Source organism: Pithys albifrons, chromosome 1 (genome assembly GCF_047495875.1).
Source record: "Pithys albifrons albifrons isolate INPA30051 chromosome 1, PitAlb_v1, whole genome shotgun sequence".
Lineage (NCBI taxonomy): Eukaryota > Metazoa > Chordata > Aves > Passeriformes > Thamnophilidae > Pithys > Pithys albifrons.
The window spans coordinates 118,268,624-118,289,258 of record NC_092458.1 but is presented as its reverse complement, the minus strand read 5'-3'; the positions used below and the strand labels follow the sequence as shown (position 1 = coordinate 118,289,258).

Here is a 20,635-nt window from a genome sequence, read left to right as displayed (position 1 = left end):
TAATCCTAACTCCCTGTTAAGGGAGTGGTTAAACCACAACACTGCCATGCAAAAACTAGAGAGGTAACTTACTGGCCTGCCCAGAGATAATTTTTTTTGCCTTAGACCTAAAAGATTTTGGTTATTTGATCCAAAACTTGATCATGAAGATTGTAGTTTTCCCTCTGTAACTCCTTTAGCATAAAGAGGTATTATCTGCACACAAGGAAAAGGAAGAACAGGGTCCTATTAAAAATACCTTGCAACTTAACTGAATAGATGGTAGCTTCCTTCACATAGTAAAACACCTAATGCATAGACTGACATGAAATTGAAAGAAGTGTTTCCACTTGCGACTTTTAAATGTAAATCTCTTTTTGTTCAATAAAGCGGTGAGACAAGTTTTGCCACCCAGTTGCTGGGTAATGTCTTTAAGAGTGAGGACTACTTGCCTTGCACAGGATCTCGAGCTCCTGAGGCCAACTGCTGCACAAACAACTAATGCCAGCAACAGTGATAAGGAAACCAACCACCTCTACATCCATATGGGCCCCTGTGGTCTCCTCACCTACGGTGTTGATGAGCTGCATCTGATCTTTACGGCACGATCTCTCGTTTGCAGGTTCCCTGTGGTTTGAAGGTGGGATGGAGGGCATACGAAAGCGCAGGGGGATGGATGTCCAGCCCACCTTACGCGAGCTGCCCCCCTACGCTTTCGGGGGCTGGGCTGGGGGGAGGTGGAAGCAGCAGCCCGGGCTGCGCTGCCAAAACTGACGTTGTTTTGCCATCTAGTGCCGCGGGTCCAGATTGCAAGAGCCCATCGCCTCCCGCCCGCTCCCCCATGGCCAGTATCGCACGGAAAACCGGTTTTACGGCCCAGCGAGAATGATAGGAACTTCAGCTTGTTTTGTTTTTTTCTTTAACATTAATTCACATCAATATTTTATGTGCCGTAATGGTTGAAGAGCCCCGACTCAAAGAGGTGGTGGGTGTTTCGTGCTGTTGATTACTATGGGAAGGGAATAACTCACTGGTGGCCACACGAGCTGTCTGTGGTTTGCTGGGAAATCCTTCCCTCACTGATTTGCAATCTGCTGAAAGTGAATATTTAGTGCCGTTCGGATCTCCTGATTCAGGGCTGAAACTGTGATGGAACCAAACCCATTTGCTGAGCACTGCTGCTGCCACTCAACTTGTTTGGCAAATTAGGCTCCTTCAAGTTGTGAGGGACACGATTTACATGGAGAAGCTTGGGAGCACAGCCAGGTGAATGGCTTTCAGTGACAGTGAGTAACGAATCCCATCAGTTTTGCGGGCCCTCCCTCTCATCTTGAACTTGTCCACAAACAGGTCACAATTCTCACATTAATTCATTCTTTTAAATTATTGGGTCAAAACTTTCCATGAACATAAGGCACCCCTAAAGGATGTGCAGGAAGTCTATTGGGGAGCCCTGGAGTCAAAGGGATTTTAGCCGGTTGACTGGAAGTTTGGAAACACTATACTAAACCTCTTGGTCCAGACACACAGGGCCACAGGGCTTACTCATGTGTGTGAATTTCTGATTTATTCTCTGAAATCATCCTTCCCTATTTATTTAGGGAGTGCTCTGTCTACAAACTTTGGGGCTGTGACATTTTTAAGACTATCACTAGATATGAAAAAATGCCTGAGATACAGTCCAATCTAATTTCCTATAAATTATAAATATTTGCTGAATCTTTTAAGTTTAATTTTGACAAATTCTAGTCACCTCTGAAATAGAGAGGGCAGAGATAAGTGAGTCTGACTGCCTCACAATCAGTTCCCAGCACACAGAACTAAACAGTCTTATGCTTCACGAACTGAGGGTAACAGGCTGTAAAAAGGGACAGGTTTGGACTTTGAATACCATTTCTTTAAGAAAAAAAAAATCTTTTTTGGCAATCAATTTCCAGAGGAGCTTTAGAAATAATTTCTGGTTTCGTTATGTAAAACTTTCTTCTGCAGTTGAACCCACACAAATGTGTTTATGGGCACAAGAATTTGTCATAGGGAGGAGTTGGCATTGCTTGGGGAAAGGACAAGCATGTGCCAAGCGAGTTAAAAGTAGATGCTGATGAGGCAAAACAAAAAGAGATTGAGTTGACCTGGAGACTGAGAGATGATAAAAAAAGGTGAAGACAACAATAATAAACTAATGAGGTGTATTCAAAACACCTCTACCGCTGCACAGGAAAACAGGGCAACAGACGTACCACCATGAAGAAAACTTGGCAGCTTTCAGGTAAGGCCACACCACACCCTGTAGGCTTGATGGGCTATGAATAAGACCAAAGTTTCATTTTACATGCTAGCACAGGCTATATTGTCATCTACAATTCAAATCTTTACTTGGGAGGTTATTGGGTTTGCTATCAGGAGAGAATAATAAAGAACTATTTGTAGACAAAATCCAGAGGGACCTGGTTTTCTACAGATACATGGCTTAAGGCTGAGCGCCTAAGAGGACTTTGTACTCTCTAATAGCAGTTATGCTCATACCGTACCTCTTTCCTCAGCTGGGAATGTTAATAAGGTCCACCTTCCTGCTTTCATGCAACCCACAGGAAATGTCTGTCTGGGACATCTTTGGCTCTTTGTCACATTTGGTTAAATTGGGTGATAAGTTTTAGAACTGTTGATGTCACCGCAGACTCAAAATCAAACCTATGGCTTGAATTAGTCTTGTTTCCTTAGCAAAGTCAAGTTAATCAACACGGAGTTGGAGGGATATTTCAGTCTCCAAAAAGGGATTGTTTTCCAGCAGAAGGGATGACCTTTTTGAAGTCAGGCAAGCATTTTCATCATTATCAACAATAATGGCTAATAAAATAATAAAAATAACAGCTGACCTTTTAGGTAATAGCTTACATCTCAAAGTGCTTTTCAGTTTTTCTCTGCTTTCAGAGTAATATTGTCAAAATTCATTACATTTTTGCAGTGTTGCTGAAGCCTAGTCCCTCTTTGGATAGGACAATCATATGGATTGTGACATGCTGAACGTCAGTGGAAGAGAGGAAATTATAGACAAGGACACTGGGATAGATTCCTGTTCTGACATAAAATGTCAGGATTTGTTTCATATTAAAGTAAGGGACCCAGGACTTAAATCATAGATGTCTTACTCAGTGTTTTCTTGGCTAGAGTAAGCAAACTGTGAGCATTATTGTAGAAGAGACTCCCAAAAGACAATCTCCTGTCAATAGAAGGAGCTGAGTTCAGATTGGAGTAGTGCTGTGAATGCATAAGCATGGCAGTGTTGGTTTTATGAGATGTGCACTGATGTGTGATTGCACAGATCCTAAAATATCCAGAGCACACACCAGATAATGCCTCAGATCTAAACATGTAAATGCCTCTCTTCCAAGGACTTGTATGCCAAAGACATGTTCAAAGGCAGAGAAGTGGCCAATCGAAAAGCCTTTGAAAGGATTGCTGCTGAGCTGCGGTTCAGTTTAACTTTTGGGTCAGGATATGTGCTTATATTCTTACAAAAATATTATCTATAGAGTCTCTGCATATATAAGGATATACATACAAAAAGATGAAGAGAAAAAAATACTGAATACTTTATATTTTAGTCCTCACCTTACAGATTCTAAAGTTGGTGGTAGTTACATGGTGAGGGAAAACTGATGTCTCATTACTCATCTATCATCAGCACACAGACATGAATGCTTCTTCTGTCATTTAGCAAGCACACAGAATAGATACTGTAACACTTATTAATCAGTATTACAGTATTTCATTAAGGTATTATAATTGTTGTTGTGTTTATTGTTGCTGTTTTTCTCCCAGTGAGTGTGCACAGAGAATTACTAAGTAATTCAGACAGACAAAGCATGACTGGGAAAGAAAAGGGTTTCTAAGCTCTTCATTTGCCCCCATCCTTTTCCTTCCAGCAAGAAGAATAAAATTCCTTGGTTTTTATGCAGAACTTTGTGCAGGAGACAGGCAGCAAATAATTAAACATTCCTTTCTGACAGTCCAGCTTAGGTCTTGTCTGCAAACAGGCAGATAATGCCAGTGCAGGAACGAGGTGTGAGTGGCTGCTTTAGCTCATTCCTGCACCAGAGAGTGTTAAAGAGGGCTGCACACAGTCAGTCCTAGTTCACTGACCCAATCTGTGTCAGAGGGTTGATGCCAAGCATGGGTAAAGCCTGAGGGATAAACAGCAAAGTGTAGTGGGCTTTTATAGCGGTCAACACCTGGATGAACACCATAAGCATTAGACTGAGAAAGGAGTGGTACATCTTCAGCTTTCCTTGGGCTCATATGAAAGCAAATTATTGGCATAAGTCATGTCCATCTCCCTGAATTAATCACAAAGGCAGCTAGGAGATGCTGGAGCAACCTCAGGTACTGTAAGACTGCTCCAGCTGCTGGTGTTAAGCCAGCTGCGATGAGCTGGGCATGAAACTGATGGAGCAACGTGATGGGATTCTGAGTAGCCAGCCCTCCATCCAAATAGTCCCTTCTGATAAAGGAAACTTAGATGACTCATTTAAAGCTCCTTAGAGCTAGAGAAGCTCAGTTACTTCTTTTGGAAAGGCATAGGATAAAATAATAGATGTGGCTGGAGGTGGAATTGAGATGATAGACAGATAAACTAGACTGAGGCTTCATTCTGTACTTTGTTGATGTGAGCACCACAGATAGCTAAACTGAGGTGCAGCACTTCAGAGAGAAAAAGACAGATAAGGAAAGGGCTGAACTACTTTTCTATGTTAGAAATGCTGCATCAGGAATGCTCTTTCAATTATTTTTCACCTCAAAATAACAATACGTGAAGTTGTATGAAGATAGGAAATACCAATTATGTGTAAAGCTACTGCTGAAAGTTCTGTAAATGAGCTTTTCAAGCAATTTACAGAGGTGCAAGGTCAATTTTCATCAAATTTCAATGGGATTTGTGCATCTGTCGTTTCAGTCTTGAACAATACTCTAAAACTGTTGGTTTTCACAGCAGTTTTTAACTGCTTTCTTCATACTACAGTAAAAACCATCAATGTCCTTTAAATACAAATCAATATAATGGACAAAATTACCATTTGAAGATTGTAGACTACTATAGTCATTTAAAGAAAACATTCCTAATCTTGCTAATCCCTATTCAAATAAATCCAACAACTACTTTAAGAGACATATAATGATCTAATGTACTTAGCCAACTCTGTGTCTCCTTGAATAACTCATGGGGACAAAACAAAATTCCAGCCAATAGCCAGATGGGGATATGGCACAAATTAGTAAATTAAAGTGTGATAGGAGACAGATGGAGGCCTTTTCAGAACTCAGATTTTGGTAGTTGAAAAGGACAGTGATACTCTGGCTGTGATAAAATCCCAGATACCAATCATCCACAGCAGATTGGATCTAAAAAAGCTGTGGGTAATGAGTGGTCACAGCCGACAGTAGAAGTCTGTAAACAGTTTTCTTAACTCCACAGATCTCCTGTGCCTCAGATATGAATTACTTCTCAGGAACCTTGCTGGGGTACTTGGGGATAAGCATTGCTGGAACACTTGGAATGCCATGAGGGGCAGAAGGGGATTTCACACTGCTGATCTGAGCCCCTCAGTCAACTGCGTTGAGGGGAAGAGCCCCCACTTGACTGCCCTTCAGGGTAGAAACAGAGGTTCTTCTCACTCTTCATTCTGTAACTTCCAGGCTATTTTCTCTCCATGTCAATGTCAGTGAGCAGAGTCACTGCTTTCCCACAGTGCCCCTTCCACTCCTTCCTTTTCAGTGTCGTGGGAAACACTGTGCCCACACTTTTCATGAATACTCCCTAAATGACTGAGTGTTCATGTTGGGAATATGTAGAGGGATCAGTTACACCATCCTGTACTTTGAGGGTTTGTTGCTGTTACAGTGTTTTCTCTTTGGCTGCATTTCTTTCCCCTGCTCTCCCCTTTTTGACGGAGGTACAGCACTTTAGGCCCAATCATGTTTGCATGGGAGGCTTCTGCTTTCTCCAAATCATTTGACTGTTTCTTATCAAACTGAACCCAGTGGTATTTTGGCTGCTATTTTGAATTGACATTATTTTTCTTCCTAACTTTCCACCTATTTCCAAAATCAGTCACAGTTACCTGTCAAGGTGCTAGTCCCTGCCTTTTCCTTTTCTGTAATGCAGTAGTTGAGGTGCAATTTCTACTATGAGGCTGCACAGTGAGGGAATGTACAGTGGCCTGGCATGTCTTTCTAAACCGATTCCCAATCCTTGTGCCTCCTATGAAGGTCACTACAGAGGACAGCTACTTGAGCCTGTATTTCTGGGGTGACACACCACCTCTCCTCTCTTTAGTTCTTTGTGTAGACATTCTGTTCTCTTTCATTTTTTTCAGATTAGCAGCTTTCCAAAGGCAGAGACACTTGATCATCCTCTAAGCTTCACCAAGCATGTTAAGTCTGTGCTGCATATGCACAGATGTCACACTTCTTGATGGATTATAGTTTAAGAGCAAAAATATGGCCATCCTAATGAAATAGACACTTGTGAGGGTGGGAACCAAAGACCATGGAACATTTTACAGTCATTGACACAGCTTGGCAAAGTCCTATTATTTATTTAAAACGGCATTTTGACCCGTAGCATAAGCCTGATTGTAGTAGTTGAAGGGGAGGAAGGAGGAGGAAATACTGAATGGTGATGCTTGTTAGTGCTTCAGATGCTTGCTTTCTCAGAATCACAGAATTACAGAATAGGTAAGGTTGGAAGGGACCATGTCCACTGCTCTAGTTTTCATAATTACTCTGTACCTGAACAATGTTTCTTTAGTGAGTGATTTGAGTTGCGTTGCTGGGTGTGAACACACTGACCTACTTCAACCTCCTTTGCAATTTCTGAATTTCCCTGTTTATCCCTTTTGTTGTCATCTTGTTCACTATTGCTTATAATCAGCAGGCTTTACTGCCTTTGTGGTTGATTTCTCCAGACATAATTAAATTGTCTGGGATTGGCATCTGGCTCTGCTGAGGTTTGGGTTGTGTCGCCTTGGCTGCCTCAATGTCCTCCTTGATTTGGGATTCTAATCACTGCCTGCCCTGACATGGCACATCATCAATGGGTGCTTTCATTCCTGCAAGACTCTCTTGTGACTACGATAACTCACTGAAGTGTTTGTGGCTTTCTAAGCACTGCGGAAGGTTATTTCAAGACAGCCTTAGCTATGGTGTCTGTAGTGCATACTGGAGCCTCCAGCAGGTTTGTATCAAGCTACAGGAATTTCTACGGGTCCCTGTCTCTTTGAAGGAGGGCTGTGAGCTCTCCAGGGCTGATGTCTTCACTGTTACACCCTGCAGAGCTCTGGTTTGGAGCATCCCTTGGGTCCTTTGGTGGCTGATAAATTCCTGACAAAAGAACTGATTAATGGAAAAATTTGGTTTCTTCCTGCTGTTCATGATCTTCATGACCTGAGGGTCAAAGGAAAACCTGGTACCTCTCCTGTGCCCCCTCCTCTCCTCTGCTGTCTGTTATGGTTTAATCCAAACTGACAACTGAGCCCCATGCAGCCTCTCACTCAGTCCCCCACCAGTGGGATTGGGGAGAGAATAGGAAAAGTTAGAAAACTCTTGGGTTGAGGTAAATAGGGAAAACAAAAGTTGTCCGTGCCAGCAAAGCGAAACAAGGAATTCATTCATTGCTTCCCATGGGAAGGCAGGTGTTCAGCCATCTCCAGCAGAGTAGGGCTCCATCACATGTAATAGTGTCTTGGGAAGATAAATGTCATGACTCCAAATGTCCCCCACTTCCTTCTTTCCCCAGCTCTACTGGCTGGTCATGGTGCTGTATGGTCTGGGGTATCCATCTGGTTACTTGAGGTCAGCTGTCCCAGCTGTCTCCTCCCAGTTTCCCAGGGACCTGCAGCCCCCTCACCAGGACAGCAGTACGAGAAGCAGAAAAGGCCTTGACACTGTGCAAGTGCTGCCCAGCAATAACAACAACATCTCTATATCATCAACACTGTTTTCAGAAAATCCAAAACACAGCCCCTATCAGCCACTGTGAAGAAATTTAATTCTACCCCAGCACAAACCATCACACTGTTACAGAACCTTCTCTCATTTCTTGTATTCTACAAACTATGCTATCTTAACTCTTCTGCAATGCTTCTTTTAATCCCTTAATTTCAGGTTTGTGAAACATTGCAGGTAGCAACCAGAACAGGGCTCATCCTTTCCGTGACATACCTATATGTCTTTGGCGAATGGCCCTATGTCTTTCATAGGATGCAGTTAGTCCCCTTGCTCCTGGGAAGGTTTTTTACCAGGTCTTGCAGCTTTTGGTGACAGGCACTCTCTTGATCTCAGGCCTAACAGCTCAGGTACATGCAATCTCATGGCCTACTTACTTTTCTTTTCAAGTTCATTGTCTTTAGTGGATTAAGTGACAGGTACCCCATCTAGTTTAGTGTGATAAGTATTAATCTTCCTGCCGAATTTCCTGAGTTTTCTGGTTCTGTTCTTGCTTACATGGCCGTGGTTAGCTTTGACTGTGTGTCTCTGTATGTTTTCACAAGTGAAAGCCTTAAAAATTGACAGAATATCTTCTCACTCAACTTGAAGTTACTCCTATCTTTTCTGTAAAGTCCCTTCACATTCTACCTTCACCTCCCAGCTTTTCCCACGCTCAACATTTTGTGATTCTTTTTGGCTTGAAGCTCTTAAAATTATTCATCAAATCTGTCTTGTTATCAATCCTTGTAGAAAAGGTTTCCCCTTGGATTTTGTGTGCACTCTTCCTCTGTCTGCTTTACTCTGGCATTTCCAGCCACATGCTTTTTGATACTTTCTACACTTCACGTTATGGATGTATTTGTTCATTTCTGCTTTGCCCAGTGTGATTTCTGCACCCACGTAGAGACTGTCATGTATCTTTACATTCTGCATGTCCGTAGGATGCTAAATGAAGATGTGTCAAGAACTGATCAGTTTGAAGATATGGAGTTTCTTTTATATGTCAGACTAAGAAGGCTAATTATTTCTTTTAAGTCTGTTTTAAATATGTAGCCTTTTTTTTTTCTTTCTCTGACTTACTTCTTATGCAGAATGTTAGTCTTTGGTAGATCATTTATGTAAAACATGTCATCTCTGAAGTAATATTCTTCCCTTCTAACTCTCATTCTCAGCTCCCCACTCCCACAACTAAAACCAACAAAAAGTGCCACTGACGGTGCTTTCCCATTTTTATACCAAGAGGCAGGCCTTTATCTGATTTATTTTTTATGGTATCCTGCCATATTCTCTGTATTTAGACTTCTAACCCTATTGACTGATCTGTAGTAAGATTTTTAAAGTAAGCAAAGTAAAGTCATACAGCACACAGACCTCCAATACCACTGTGCTCTAGTCTGTCTGTATTTTAGAGCTGCTTCCCAGCTCCACATTCAAAGCACTGCCAAAGTCAGCTGGACATTTGGTGCCCCACAGTGACCCACTGGGAAATACAATGGCTTCAGATTTGCTGCTGGGTTTAACACTTCACTGCAGATTATCTCTGTGGGCAGAGACAGCCTTGCACTACATGGGCTCCTCCAGCCTGTACTAAATGAGATGTCCTTTATCTGTGCCAAGGTGGGAAATTGTATTATTAAGTTTAAAGATTCATTGCTTTGATCTCAAACATGAGGAAAATCTATTGATTGACACCCTCCCTGGCAGAGTTCTTCCAGGCGCTTGAGCTGCATGAAAGTTCAGGTCTTGCCACAAGAGCCCTGAACGAGACCTGACTACATGGTGTGAGGGTCACAGCTCTACCTGGGAGAGGCTGGAGCTGCTCTGGGCTTCAGGTGCTGGTAAACAAACTTGTTTAACAGAAGAATATCTAAACTCTCAGTTTTGTACAGTATTATAACCATATAATGAGAATTTTTCATTTTTAACCTTGTGGTTTTGGTGTTGAAATCTTCCTGTTGAGATCCCCTGAGGATCAGTGTGTCTAACTGTGTGTTTCAGCAGTACTCATTTACACCTGGATTCATTAGTAAGAGTGTGATTTACAGAAACATGCACTCCTTGAGAGACGGGGCTTCTCTCCATGCATTTCTCTCCCTGGATCCTGACTAAAAGTGCTCTTGAGATGAAGGGAGTGGATCCACATCCAGCATAACTTGTTTTCCCCCAGTGAAGCCGGCAGATCAATTACCAGAAACCAAACTGGGACCAGTTTTAGGTGACTGCCCTTTGTTTCCCATCAATTTCAGAGCTGCCTCCCTGAAAGGCTAATGAGGGCTGCTGGGTGCCAGGCACTGCCAGGAATGCCACTTCTCCATGATTGAACTGCCACCGTTCCACAAAGCAGTGAGAACAACTTTGATACACACAGAAGGTGAAATGGCAACTACAACTGTGATGCTTGAAAGGGAAGTGCCAGAAAGCAGAATACAAGCTACTGCTTGTCATTTAGCAGAGACAAACATGAGTGCAACCAAAACAACAGCATTACCCGACTAGCAAGCACCTGCAACTCGACAGGAGTGGATCTGCAAAGGCAAAGGATCTGTCAGCTGTCATTGCAACACCACTGCAAGTGCCACAGTACATTAAGTGGGAATGAAGAGAAGTGGCGTTACAGGTGTAATTGCAATAGTGCTGAAAGAGACACTGCCAGAGCTTTCAGACCTGAAATTAGACCTCTGGATCTCCGGTGTGGGTGTGTGGGAGGTGCAGGGTTATGTTGCACTGAGGGCTCTGCTTTATGGCTCCACTGTGGCACCCAAGGATAAAAGAATTCTGAGCTCAGGCACAGTGCTTGCAAAACCCAGCACTGCCCTTGTTCATGGTCCAGGACAAGCAGAGGACTGTTGTGAATACCTCAGAGAAAGTGCCTGGGACACCCATGCTGGGGACCACTGTGGTGACCTGCCAAATATATCTCTTCTACCCTCAAAAGCTCTGTCTCAGAGATATGTAACAGCATTAAAAGCACTCAGTCACGTTTAACTTGTTCTTCTCTTGCCACATTCTCTCCCTTTCATAAGGCAAAAAATGTATTCAGTTTCAATCAGAGTATGTTATAGAGATGTATTATACAATGATGGTGATAATAATGATGATGATGATAAGTGGCATAATAACTGTCTTTTACACACATACACAGATATGAGAACCACCACTGCTTACATTACAGAAAATACTTGGTATATGAGGCATGGTTTTTCTGATCATATTTTTCCCCTAGAAGAATAAGTGGTAAAATAATGAACATTGATAGATTGGAAAGTCCTTATAGGGTTTTCCATGGCTAGAGATCATCTGCTCAATAACTTCCATATAAGAGAGGTTCACATGATGGGCTGCTGTGTCATCCTTATCTTCCACTTTTAAGATTGTACAGGCAAGTTCACTAAGCTGCTTCTAATATTCTCAGTTTAGCCAATCAGCCTTGGGTTGTTGGGCTGTTTTGGGACTGTGCCTTAGATGCAGAGATGTGCACTCTTACTAGTTCCTTCCTCAGGTGGCACAGACATGAATCTCAAGGAATCCAAATGGTGAGAATGTTAATTGGGGGACAAATTACAAAAAACTTGGTTTTGGAATGTGGTCTTGAAAATTGCACTGTAAGTATCAACATGGGACTGCAAGGGACTTCCAGGACTGGGAAATGCAGGTCTTCTAGATCTCGGCAGCTGGGCCTCTGGGTTTTGTTCTCCACAGCATTATTCAGGTTTACTCAGATAGATCAGACTGATTCCAGCATGGCAGAAAAGCCAGGCCCTCTGCTATTTGCCCCCATGTCATTTCAGTGGACTTGCCGCAGAAGGGCTGAATTTCCAAACATCTGGGTGCTGGAACCACATAACACCATAAGGTGTAACCGCTCTCCGCCAGCTGGTGTGTTTGCCAGGAAAGGGATTGAAACTCTCAGGGGCTATAGAACTCCTCCTTGGCCATCTATCAGCTCTTCCCTGGAGTGGTGATGCCCTTTGGAGGAACATGGCCTCATCAGAAGATTAGTGAGGCTCTAAGGATGGAAAGATCTCCTTATTTACCCGCAAAATATACCCTTGCCTTCTTTGGGCATCAGGAATCATGGATCATAGAATCATGGAATCACAGAATGGTTTGGGTTGGAAGGGACTTTAAAGATCATCCAGTTCAACTTCCCTGCAATGAGCAGGGACATCTTCAACTAGATCAGATTGCTCAGAGCCCTGCTCCATATCATGTCTTGCTGCAATCCATACCTTAAAAGCAGCTTATTTTTCCCCCAGAGAGATGACAGAGTTTGCTGTAGTTTTTGGACACCTGTGCACACCACATGGCTTCTTCAACCAGAAGCAGAGGACTAGCACAGCTTTAGAAAATTTATCCTACTTATGAAAAAAGCTGTCTCCAATTTTTGTCAAATATAAGACATTGGTTTACAAGAGGTAATTAGAGAGGCTGAGAAACAGCAACAGCCATAGCTTTTCCAGTTTGGAAATAAGTGAAGAAAACACAACAACTCATTTGTTCCCCAGCTAAAATTTGTCTCCTGACTGTTGTAACTGTACAGGGTCTCCAGCATTGGAAACCTTCCTGGGATAGTGTAATGGTTTTACTCCAGCCAGCAATTAAGGACCCTATAACCACTCACTCACTTGCCACCAACCCCAGTGGGATGGGAGAAAAATAGTACAACTTGTGGGTTAAGATGGTTTAAGGATTGACAAAGTAAAATACAATAATAATAAAACCAGAACCAAAAATTATAATGATACTACTATTATAATAATAATTATAATTAAAAGGAAAGGGAGAGAGGGAAAACACAAGATAAACAAGTGATAAACTGTACAAAGTCCTTGACTTAGTGCAAGCACTACTTAGCAAAAAGTAAACCACCAGTGTGTTATCAACATTATTCTCATCCTAAATTCAAAACACAAATCTGTTCCATCTACTGTTAAGAAAATGAACTCAATTTCAACTGAAGCTGGGACAGATAGACAGCTGTGGGCAACCTTCAATGCTACAGGCAAGTTTACTGCAGGCCAACAATGCACCGAGAACATGGGTGATGATTTGGCCACCAGTTGGACAGGTTGAGCTTCAAAATTATGATGGACTGCCACATTGCTCTGCCAGTTCATGCCAAGAGAAGTGGCAGCTCCAGCATTCACTTTTAACACAGATATTCTTTGAGTGTCATGGGGAAAGCAAGAATCTGGTCATCAAGAACTGTGAACTGAAGACCCAGCTTGGTCAACAGCACTGCTGCAGCCACTGCCATGCTCTGAACCAGCTGGTTGGTGCTTGTTTGGGCTGCAGTTTCAGTGCCTTAGTAGAAACACATTCTGACTCCAAAGGTGAGCTATTATTAATCACCTCAGTCATTCAAAGGGAGCCCCATTTGCTATTATTAAAACAAGCATCAGTTGATCCTCTATGAAGTAATAAAAAGAAAACCAGTAGAGAAAGAGGTCAGGTTTAAAGTTACTATAAATTTGTGATTCTTATTGTTACTCCAGTGGCCCAGGGACCACATAACATTCACCTCAGGACACAAAGAAAGCTATTCAAATATTTAGGATACAATGCAAATGCAAGTCTGTCCATGCCTCTGCTCTTGACTCGCTGCCATGCATAGCTATCCTTTGAAAGCCCAGCAAAGCCATCCAGACAGGGAGACAGGGGGAAGAGGAGGTGCTGAATATGTGACCCAATGTCAATGGCAGCATCCTGGCAAGGACAGTGACCCCTTTGCTGCCAGGGGCTGGCAGGCCTGGCCCAGAGGCTGGTGCAGGCAGCCTGTAAAGTAACAGCCATCCAGGCTTTATATTTGCTGTGCCTAGCTGGGATAGATCCCTTAAGTGCTATGTTGATGGGAGTTTTGCAGGGCAGGAGATATAAAGGAAGGGTTTATGAGCATCTCCCACTTCAGTAAGTGCACCTGTGTACTGGGTCACAGCTCCCAGTGAACCAAAACATACTCATCCTGTAACTCCCTCTGGTTTTGAGCTTGTAGCTGCCTTTATGTCTTAGAGTCTATCCTAGCTGCAGATATAAGCAGTTGGTATTTCTTGGCACTGTGGATGGTATGGCATTAAAGCATACTTCCCTTTCCAAATTTCAACTATTCCTGTAAAAATTTCCTTTCCCAGTATTTCAGGAAAAGGGATGATGGAAAATACAGTCTCCAGCTCTGTATGGATCCATAGAAGACCTAGTCCTGCTCTTCCTCAGTTCTCTAGTAAGACTGCATCAAGTCTTCATACATTTTTTTGCTGAAAAAAGCAAAAACCAACAACAACAAAAAAAAAGGGACAACTCTCTAAAAAGTGAAAACTGCTAATACAAACACTTAAAATATCATTATGTTACCAAAAAATTTAATCCTTGAGCCCAGATACCTTTAGGGTAGCAGTTAAGTGATTCCTAATGAATATTGCAAAGTTAATTGCATCCTTTTGGTCATCTAAAAACGTCTACATTGGAAAAAATAGCTTTTCCCTCCTTATAAAATTTTCCCCAGAGGTCTGCCAACCCTTCCAGCAAAAATAGAGAATAAAACTCTACTGAATATTAAACCGGGGGATGTTTTCTCTCTCTTTATACAAAAATCATGACACAGCATGGAAATCAGCCTCCCCAGGGGCCTGGTGCTCTGTGGGAGCATTCCCTTAATCCCCACAACTCCGCAGCTGAACAGTCCTGTTTTCCCATCCCATAAAGAGCTGGTGTGACAGGCACTGAGGGGGTGATGTAGGGATTGCAGCCCTGCTAAAGGGTACCTTAGAGGATAATTATGGTTCCACGTGAAAAAAAATTTCCCCCATGTACTTTTATTTTTTGAAGTTAAGTAATTACTCCAAAACAAATGTGTGCTCACAGAAGCATACAGCTGCGAAATTAGGCATCCGTAATCTATGAGATGCCAAAAGTGAGATTGCCTAAAGCAACTGCAATGCAGCTCTGTGCTCATTGCACTGATCCCAACAACCTGCATGCTGCCTAATTCTCTTCTCCTTATTCTGCCCTTTTTTATTCCTGCCCTTGCACCTACAGCCTTAGTGCCATGGCATGACTGAATTTCCTTGACATATCCAGTGAGATGGTGCTGTGGTACTGCTCTATCACCTTCAGGCAGTACCACACTGCAAGGTGAGCAATCATTCCCTTTACTGCTCATCTGAGGGGCTTCTCTCACTTCACACAGTGTGGAGCAGCAGTGGAAGTGTGGCTACCACAGAGGAGTTTGGGAGAGCTGCCCATTAAAGTCTGTCCTGGCTCCAGAGCTGGCTGCCATGCTCCCCTCCAGTGCTCACAACTTTTCATAGGGGTTGTGGCATCATGCCCTGGCAGCCCTCATCCCCCATCATAGGGTAGACGGTCCCTGCTCCCCAGGAAAGCACAGGGATGGAAAGGAGGGAAGGCTGGGAGGCATGTTCTTTCCTTGGGATGGTGAATGGGGTTCCCAGCAAATAAGTGTGAAATGGCAAGGAAGATCATCCCTGCAGCACACAAATCTGCTGTTGGCCTCCTTAATTAGACCTCACATTACCTCCTGTATTTCCATGGGGAAAGCACTGAAGCCAAGGTCCACAGCATCATCCTAAACAACTTCTTCCTAACTCGGCAGCCTAGCTTGAAGGGGAGGATTCAGCTGTTCAGTGGAATCCTCGGGTTTTTGAATGTAACAGGGGTGCTTTTAAAGTCTGGCTGCAGGAAGCTGTGTCAGCAGCCTCCTGGTCAGCAGTAGCAGCTGGAGTTCCCACAGACCCGAGTTGAGTGAGGGTCACAAGTGTGGTTCACAGGAGAGCACTGCCTCAGGGAGCTGCAAGGATGCTCCCAGGTCAGGGGAAGGGAAATTATTATTTCATTTGCTTTCATTTTGCACTGACAGAGAGCCCTGCCTGTACTTACCACCCTGAGGGGAACCAGGTGGCCGTGATGGACTTTCAGGACAGAAAAGCCACTGAATTGAGAAGTCGAAGCAATTTTACATCTGCATTAACACATACCTTATTAGAAAATGCCAACAACCAAATAGGAACATTGAGGAAGCAGTGCTGTCTCCTGGCACTCATTCCATGCAGTGCGAATGGGTTAAGCAGTGGAGACACCAGGGACACACAGCTCTGCCATTTGTCTGCCAAACACCTTTCAGGTCATAAAATCACCACATCCAGACAACCACAAGCACAAGTCATGTTCCGTCCTGCCAAGCTCTACAGGCACCATCACTGTAAGGTTGTGGCCAGCACTAGTGCACCTCCACTGGCTTCTTGAGCTTTGCTCTCAGGGAAAAATGGCACCCTTTTTTTTTTCTTCATCTCCTTTATGAGTAAGAAGTCAAGTCTATTGCACTAATCCAAGCAAATTATTAATGATCTTTCATTTTGAAGCAACCAGCTCTGGTGCCCACCAGGGCAGGTTTGCCTCATGTCTGTGACTGTCCTGCTGCTTCTGTTGTCAAACAATGTCATTTTAGAACAACATTTATCTGAAGTGGATTATTATTGGGTTGACTACCCCTTGGGGTATAATGAAAAGCATTCATTAATGCTCAGGGTAGGAGGGCTAATTACTTCTTTATAAAAAAACCATGCTAATTGCCAATAACTTTTTTATTGAATGGTTCTCATAGAGATAATTTTGATTGGCTTTTTTATTTCCCTCTCATATTGTAGCACTTAAAACACATAGTCCAAAGAAGCTGGGAACAGTTAGGTTATCCAGATAAGCGTGAGGAGGAACTTCCACCATTACAAAGACCAGTGGACCATGCCAGTCTATGCTCAGTTCAGTGCTTGAGCTTGCTGTGGTGCTGGCCAGGATTTTCTGGGTCTCATACGTTCCCACTGCCTCTGTCCACAAAGCAGGTGCAGACCTGTTTTCTGTACTCCCCCAAGGCACGGGATTGATTCTGGCAGGCTATTGGTGCTGGCACAGCAGAGGAAATGTGCAAGGCTCAGGCTAGTTCCCTGAGCTGAATTCCATCCTGCCTGCAGGAACAAGGCAGTCCCTGGCTCTGCCAAGTACCAGGATTGCAAAAAAGCAAATGGAGCAGCACACAACAATAACCCACGAGGTCAATGTAGTTCCTGTATTTGGGAGGAAGACTCAATTCATCTCACATTTCGGTCACACTGAAATCCAGGATGAAGAAAATTCTGGACAATCATTTGTTTTTACTTAGAAATAACCACAGGGCTGAAGATTAAAAAAAAAAATCAACATAAGCACTAACCATGTTCTTTTGAGCAAGTAATAACTTACGAACACTACATTAAAAGCAAATCTTACAGAAGCACAGTCAGTCCATGGGAGACAGAGTAGGAAACCACCACTGTCCAACTGATCCTGCAAAGCCTCAGCTAGTGCCAGGAGTTAATCCTGGCCATGAATTTCATCGGGTGTGCACTGCAGTAGTTTCTAGCAGTCTGACCCCTACAGACTTCCACAAAAGGCTGCTCTTGCCTTCTGTAGGAGGTGTCCTGGCAGGCAAGAGTCCCCTGTGGAGCTGACTGCAGATCTTCTGGCTGCAGACTTGAGCTGCTGAGCCTACTTACCTTGGACCTCGAGATTGCTCCACTGCCATGTCAGATATACAATCAGGCTGAACTCCTTCCCATTTCAAACCCTTCTGACAGAAGGAAAAAAAGTTTATTTATTATTTTTTCTTTTTTTTCTCTCCTCCTTTCTCACCCCAGCAATTCTCCTATGGGGCATTGGCCTTCTCTCATACCACATTTTCTGATTCTCTGCTCAAGCAGATAAAGCCCACAAACTATGCCTTCCATGCAAGCCACAAAGTTGTCCTTCCCTTTGGAAATTACAGTTTTAAAAATATTAACTTTTCTTTACTTGGTTGAATGATCTCCATTTCAAGAAGAGGTAAGACTTTCAAAAATTATTTTTCATTTCTAACTGTCCTGAGAGGTTTTGAAAGGTCCGGATTACCAGTTAGTTATTTGGCACTTTCTGAAAGGTAGAGCATTCTGTAAATACCTCCAGGAGGTTGCCTGAAATCTACTGCTTCTCCAAGTCTTGGCAAGACACTGTGTTGTGTGAGTATGGTGAATAAAAAATAGCATTTGGGTGAGTTAGTAGTTGCTTTGGGAATGTGTGTCACATTAGGAAGGAGTTACACTGTTCTATAGCACACCACAGATGGAATCACAGAACCAGAACGATTTGGGTGTGAAGGGACCTTAAAGATCAACAAGTTCCAATAACCCCACCATGACCAGGGGCACCTTTCACTAGACCAAGGCCCCATCCAACCTGGCCTGGATTTTTTTTTTCGTGTGTGTAATATACACTCCCCAGTTATCGATCATACGGAAGAACCACAATGTAAAATAAGAACTCGGTGTCACCTACAGATAGTTTCAGAGACCAAAAATAACTACACTGCAGCTATTACAGAGCAGAACAGACTCCTGATCTTGAGAAGTTGCTGCCTCAGCATAGCTTGCTTTTAAAGAGCTTGTGTGTACCAAATATCTACAGTCATGCTGGACAAAAATGAAATGTCTTTTGAGTAAGATGATACTCCGTTGCAACAGAAACAGGTGCAATGACAAGAAAAAGGCAAAAGCAACAGCTTTTTTCTTCAAAATTAAGCCAAGCTGGGAAAAATAGCTTGCAGAAAGTTGCCCATACTTTGCACATTTGGAGGGTAAAACACTTTCAATTACAAAAAAAGAGAAGTGTCATTTCTACACACATGAAATCATGAAGATTTCTATTTTTATGATACAGGTTCATACCAAAGCAGCTCTAACAGCCCTGTTAGAAATCTGACATCCTGATCAATCCTGTTCCTCCAGTGGGATGCCAGATATTTTATGCCTTGGGCTTGGCTGGTAGTAAATTACTTTCCTGGCCTTAAAATTATCTTCAACAGTAAGGAGCCATTAAAGTCAAGGGAAAGTCACTGGAGATAAAATCAACTTTGGTGCTGCATTGAATCCTCCAAGGAGCATCAGGCTGAACTCCTGTAAGCAAAGCCAGTCTCCTCTGCGGCAATGCTCACCCAACGATGACAGCAGCCAGCAAGGCCCTCCAGCACAGCTGCCCAGAGCCACAGTTCACTGGTACTGTGAAACAGCACCTTCCCAGAAACTTATTGTCCTCTCAGCAGAGCTCAGAGCTGTCTTTGGTAGAAAGAAGCCCTGGAAGGCAACCCATGATGGAATACATGTCAGCTAAGGCCACTGGTCTACCTTGCAGCCAAAATAAGATAGCTGGGACCAAAACAAAGTGGTGCCCCTTCTTCCTCTTCCCACAGTCCTGCTTCATCTATTGCCATGGTTTAGTGGTAATTTGGCAGTGTTGTGTTAACAGCTGGACTGATCTCTGAGGTCTTTTCCATTCTAAATAATTCTATGATGCCCCACTCTCCTTGTCCCCCAGCCGCACCCCATTTCTCCCGCCCCTCCTGGGACACATCCAGTTGCTCCATCACCTGCTTTGACTCCCAAACCTGCCCACCCTTCTTTGGCCCAGCTTGGTCTGGTGAGTGCAGTAATCACAGTTTTGTTGGAGAGGGATCAGGCAGCCAGAGCCAGCCCAGAGCAGCAGGAGACTGTCTCCTCTGCTGCTTATTCAGTTCATACCAGAGGACATGAACTCAGTCCTGAGGCAAGGACCTCTGGTACCTTGTGGCAGCTTCCCCTCTGGAGGGAAAATCCTGCATATCTGTGCCCAGCTGACATCAACCCATACTTTGCAGCTCCAACTTTGTTTCCTGTATCCACTGCCTTGTGTCTCCCTTCAGAAGTGTGGGGATGCTCCACCCTGGGCAGGGGATGTCACAGTGCCAGCCGGTGCAGCCTGAGTGGCCCCAGTCCAAGCCAGGGGGATTTCACCAGGGAAGCCCCTGACAGTTCCTCCACCAGCCTGATCCTCTTCAGGGAAGCTGCCAAGAGCCCAGTTAACACACCTGCCCCATACAAGCTGGAGTGCTGCTGCACTGAGGGAAACAATTGGCCATGCACTGAAGGGCTTTGCTGAATGGACTTAGTTCAACACTTACGCCTTAAAGCTGAACACATGCTTTACTGAATGGGGACAGGCACGTTTGGAGGCCTGCTGACCTGTCATCCAACATCAGCATCTTTAAAAGAAACAGCTCTTGACACAAACAACTCTCTCTTTCAGGAAAAAAAAAACAGAAAGAAAAGGAAAGAAAACCAAGGAGGGCCTGGTGCTTTTCCACTCTGGAAGGTCACTGGTGGCTCCTGAGGGAGGAGACGGCAGCCTCATCCACCTCCCTCCCCTCCATGGGGCAAGGGGAGACCTGCCTGGGAATGCATAAGGGAGGGAAACTGGGGCAGCTGGTGAGCCAGTTCTTTCTGGCGTGAAAAAACATCCCTCAGTGAACTTCCTGTGCCTGCAGGAGAAGGGCATCACTCCAGCATCGTGTAGCCCCAGCAACTGAGTGAACGGCTGTGACTGTTTTTAAGCCCTCAGAAGGGACTGTACATGTGAGTGCTGTGATCTGTGCTGAGTGGCTTTGTCCCCAGCACAGTCCTGCTTAGCTGCCCAGCATTCTCCACCTTTAGAGATGGCTTGCTCCCTCATGGCAGATGCTTTACTGAGGGCAGATTTAAATTTGTAGACTGCATTCCTCTTCTATTTGCAAAGCTCTCTCTCTCTCTCTCCTGCTCTGGAAGTGTTCTCTGAGTAAAGCCAGAGA

The 20,635-nt window shown here is 43.8% G+C and overlaps 1 long non-coding RNA gene across 1 annotated transcript in view; it reads left to right on the top strand.

Annotated features, from left to right (window-relative positions):
* Nucleotides 1-2,103: 2,103 nt before the first annotated feature.
* LOC139676448 (uncharacterized) overlaps nucleotides 2,104-20,635 on the top strand; it is a 53,575-nt gene continuing 35,043 nt past the window's right edge. The window contains exon 1 of the long non-coding RNA XR_011698658.1: nucleotides 2,104-2,245. This is a non-coding gene — a long non-coding RNA (uncharacterized lncRNA). The remainder of the gene's footprint in view (nucleotides 2,246-20,635) is intronic.